The sequence below is a fragment of the Etheostoma spectabile genome, chromosome 11, assembly GCF_008692095.1.
Source record: "Etheostoma spectabile isolate EspeVRDwgs_2016 chromosome 11, UIUC_Espe_1.0, whole genome shotgun sequence".
In the NCBI taxonomy this organism is placed as follows: Eukaryota; Metazoa; Chordata; class Actinopteri; order Perciformes; family Percidae; genus Etheostoma; species Etheostoma spectabile.
The window spans coordinates 20,735,471-20,740,114 of NC_045743.1; positions in this window are offsets into that span (position 1 = coordinate 20,735,471).

Genomic DNA, 4,644 nt, shown 5'->3' on the forward strand with positions numbered 1-4,644 from the left:
TTGCAGATGGCCGAGTACTACTAGCATATTTTTGTGGTTGATGTTTCGGTTGGCGAACGTGCCCCTAACGTGAGCCTTGTGTAGCTTGTTGTGCTAGTCATTGTTGAAAGAAAAGCAGAGAGTGCGTATTGTTGTAACCCGTTATGAAAGTGTCTCTATTCAAATAGCTGAGTTGGCCCTTTTCGGTCAGTGCGTGGCCCACATCAGGTCAGCTAGCCGCACTTTTCGCTGCGCAGGAGAGCTTGGATCGGGCTCTCTCTTCCTGTCTTTTCTTGGCACGGAATGCTGGAGGTTTAGTCGTCGGGGCCCTACTTAGGAGGTAGCAGATGCTACGGTGAGTCATTTGGGGATGTACTGCAGAGGCCTTCCTTTTTTTATGTTAAAAACAGATCCCATGAAAAGACCAAAAACAACAGTGATTATTCATTACTACAGACACTACATGCCCGTGTTCGATATAGTGTATTCATCTGTGCTACCAAAAGGAAAAGTTGTTAGTCTAGATCTTAATACTTTCCAACTTATCTATTTAATAGTATAGGGCACCCGCTCTGAACGTTATCAGCTGATTAAGTGGGTGTTATCAGTTATCTCTACCACAGATATGAGGCAGTAGGGCCCGACTCTACCTCCTAGCCTTCCGTGCCAAGATCCAATGCTCAGAGCAACCACCTGCTGCACTGGAAGGGATATATTGAAAGACACTAGGGTCCTTTTTTTAACAATCTACCTAAAGCTAAAGCTTTTGGCGTTATAGAATCCACTAATGCTAGTTTAATGGCAAAACACATAGTCCGTGCGCCGGGCGCATGATTCAAAAGGGTTCCCTTAGTTTCTTCTTTATCAGAGGTGTGTTTTAGGCGTAACATGCAATCAACCAATCAGAGGTCCTCTCCCCCATTCCCTTTATTCGATCAGAATTAAAATTGCATTGCTAGGAAGGAGAAAGTTCAAGAGAAAAAACTGATCTGCTCGTGCTTGAAGTGAAAGCGAGCAAGCAGAGGATATACGGCACGAGCACGATGCCAGCAACACTCCACGAGGTGAAGCCGCGTTAAAATAACAATGAAATGCTTTAGACCAGGTTTTTGTTGGTCAATGGCAAGATCACTTCCGCCCCTCAAGATAGCAATACGCCTAGAATGCACCTGGACACACCTCCCTGAAGACCAGCCCGCCCAAAATACACTAACACACCCCCTGAGACCAACCCCAGAATACACCTTAACACCCTCCCTGTAAGACCACCACGCCCAGATACACCTGGACACTCCTCCCTGAAGACCGCACGCCCCAGATACACCTGAGAACACCTCATTGTAAGACCAGCATGCCCAGAATACACCTGAACACACCTCCCTGTAAGACCACACGCCCAGAATACACCTGGACACACCTCCCTGTAAGACCAGCATGCCCAGAATACCCTGGACACACCTCTGGAAGACAGCACCCAGAATACACTGAGAACACCCATTGTAAGACCCACGCCCAGATACACCTGAACACACCGCCCTGTAGAACAGCATCCAATACACCTGAACACACCTCCCTGTAAGACCACACGCCCAGAATGCACCTAACACACCTCCCTGTAAGACCAGACGCCCAGAATACACCTGGACACACCTCCCTGTAAGACCGCACGCCCAGAATACACCTGGACACACCCCCTGTAAGACACACGCTACGTAAGTTACCTTTTTTACATGGCATCTTAACAGACGCCAGAGACATGTTTTCATTTTCAAACACAACCAAGAAACTTTGTTTTGTTTGGACTCCCAGAGCGTTAAAAAGTTATGGGACTCCAGACCACCCTAGTCTATAGCCTCAACATTCCACTTCTGGGATTTTTGCGGATGCATGTATTTCCAACGGATGCATGTACAATCACCAATTATTGTCCCCTTCCTCTTTCTCTGTGTTGGCGTTCTAACCTCTGGTGGTTTTTTGAGGACTATGGTTACCTGGTCCTCAGATCTCTGCAGGTAAATCCAGACAGCTAGCAGACCATCTGTCCAATCTGAGGACATGGTTACCTGGTCCTCAGATCTCTGCAGGGATAATCAGACAGCTCTAGACTCTGTCCAATCTGAGACTAGGTTACCTGGTCCTCAGATCTCTGCAGGGTAAATCCAGACAGCTAGCTAGACTATCTGTCCAATCTGAGGACTATGTGCTGTCTGGATTTACCCTGCAGAGATCTGAGGACCAGGTAACCATAGTCCTCAAAAAATCCACCAGAGGTTAGAACGCCAACACAGAGAAAGAGGAAGGGGACAATAATTGGTGATTGTACATGCATCCGTTGGAAATACATGCATCCGCAAAAATCCCAGAAGTGGAATGTTGAGGCTATAGACTAGGGTGGTCTGGAGTCCCATAACTTTTTAACGCTCTGGGAGTCCAAACAAACCAAAAGTTTCTTGGTTGTGTTTGGAAAATGAAACCATGTTCTTGGCGTCTGTTAAGAATGCCATGTAAAAAAGGTAACTTACGTAGCGTGCTGGTCTTACAGGGAGGTGTGTCCAGGTGTATTCTGGGCGTGCTGTTTACAGGGAGGTGTGTCCAGGTGTATTCTGGGCGTTCTGGTCTTACAGGGAGGTGTGTTCAGGTGCATTTTGGCGTGCTGGTCTTACAGGGAGGTGTGTTAGGTGTGATTCTGGCTGATGTCTTACAGGGCGGTGTGTTCAGGTGTATTCTGGCGTGCTGGTCTTACAAAGGTGTTCTCAGGTGTATTCTGGGTGCTGGTCTTCCAGGGAGGTGTGTCCAGGTGTATTCTGGGCATGCTGGTTACAGGGAGGTGTGTCCAGGGTATTCTGGGCGTGCTGGTCTTACAGGAGGTGTGTTCAGGTGTATTCTGGGCATGTGGTTTACAATGAGGTGTTCTCAGTGTATCTGGCGTGCTGGTCTTCCAGGGAGGAGTGTCCAGGTGTATTCTGGGCGTGCTGGTCTTACAGGGAGGTGTGTTAAGGTGTATTCTGGGCGTGCTGGTCTTACAGGGAGGTGTGTTCAGGTGTATTCTGGGCGTGCTGGTCTTACAGGGAGGTGTGTCCAGGTGCATTCTAGGCGTATTGCTATCTTGAGGCAGCGGGAAGTGATCTTGCCATTGACCAACAAAAACCTGGTCTAAAGCATTTCATTGTTATTTTAACGCCGGCTTCACCTCGTGGAGTGTTGCTGGCATCGTGCTCGTGCCGTATATCATCTGCTTGCTCGCTTTCACTTCAAGCACGAGCAGATCAGTTTCTTCTCTTGAACTTTTCTCCTTCCTAGCAATGCAATTTTAATTCTGATCGATAATAAAGGGAATGGGGGAGAGGACCTCTGATTGGTTGATTGCATGTTACGCCTAAAACACACCTCTGAATAAAGAAGAAACTAAGGGAACCCTTTTGAATCATGCGCCCGGCGCACGGACTATTGTTTTTGCCATTAAACTAGCATTAGTGGATTCGTAAACGCCCTAAAAGCTTTAGCTTTAGGTAGATTGTTAAAAAAAGGACCCTTAGTGTCTTTCAATACTATTCCCTTCCAGTGCAGCAGGTGAGTAGTTGCTCTGAGCATTGGATCTTGGCACGGAAGGCTAGGAGGTAGAGTCGGGCCCTACTGCCTCATATCTGTGGTAGAGATAACAACTGATAACACCCACTTAATCAGCTGATAACGTTCAGAGCGGGTGCCATATACTATTAAATAGATAAGTTGGAAAGTATTAAGATCTAGACTAACAACTTTTCCTTTTGGTAGCACAGATGAATACACTATATCGAACACGGGCTATGTAGTGTCTGTAGTAATGAATAATTCACTGTTGTTTTTGGTCTTTTCATGGGATCTGTTTTTAACATAAAAAACAGGAAGGCATCAGTGAAAACAATCCCCAAATGATTTATACGTTCAAAACTAGAACATCTGCTATGAGACAACAGCAAAAGGCCAAAATAAACAAACAACAAATAGCATCCTCAAATTATGAATTTGATGTTCCTATTGAACTATTTCTTTATGTATTCATAAAGGATAAGCATGGCGTTACTCTGTTTTTCTCACTGTCTACAAATGACATGAAAAGACCAAAACCCCCAATGTGTTAGTTTAGTTCCCTACCCTGTCTGTGGCACACGGCACCAAGCCCATTAGCTCCTACTTAAAATGTATAATTCCATAATTCTAATTATATAAATATATTTCACAATGGCCAAAAATCCAACTGTTTTTTCTTTGAAAAAGTAATTTTTGAGGCAAGTGGGCACTGTAGTTATAAGCACATATAACTCAAAAGGAATAAATAATGCCTTTGTTGGGGACTATTTTCATTGGTGGATTAATCCACATTTGGTTCAGTAGTAGTGAGTGCTTGCAGCAGCGGGACAGTGTATGTGGGAGTAAAATAAAAACTACAGTGTGTGCATAAAGGAAAAATTCAACAGCCTGGCTCACTGTGATTTGGATAGTTTTTAGACAATAATGGAGATATATCAGGCTTTGGATACACAGACAATAGTTGTTAGTAGGATCTATTCCCAGTTGCTTTGGGTGTTTACACACTATTGGCTGGTTGTGGATCTGGAGAAGGAATATAACCGGGTCCCCCGGGAGAAACGGTGGGAGGTGCTGCGGGAGTATGGGGTGAGGGGG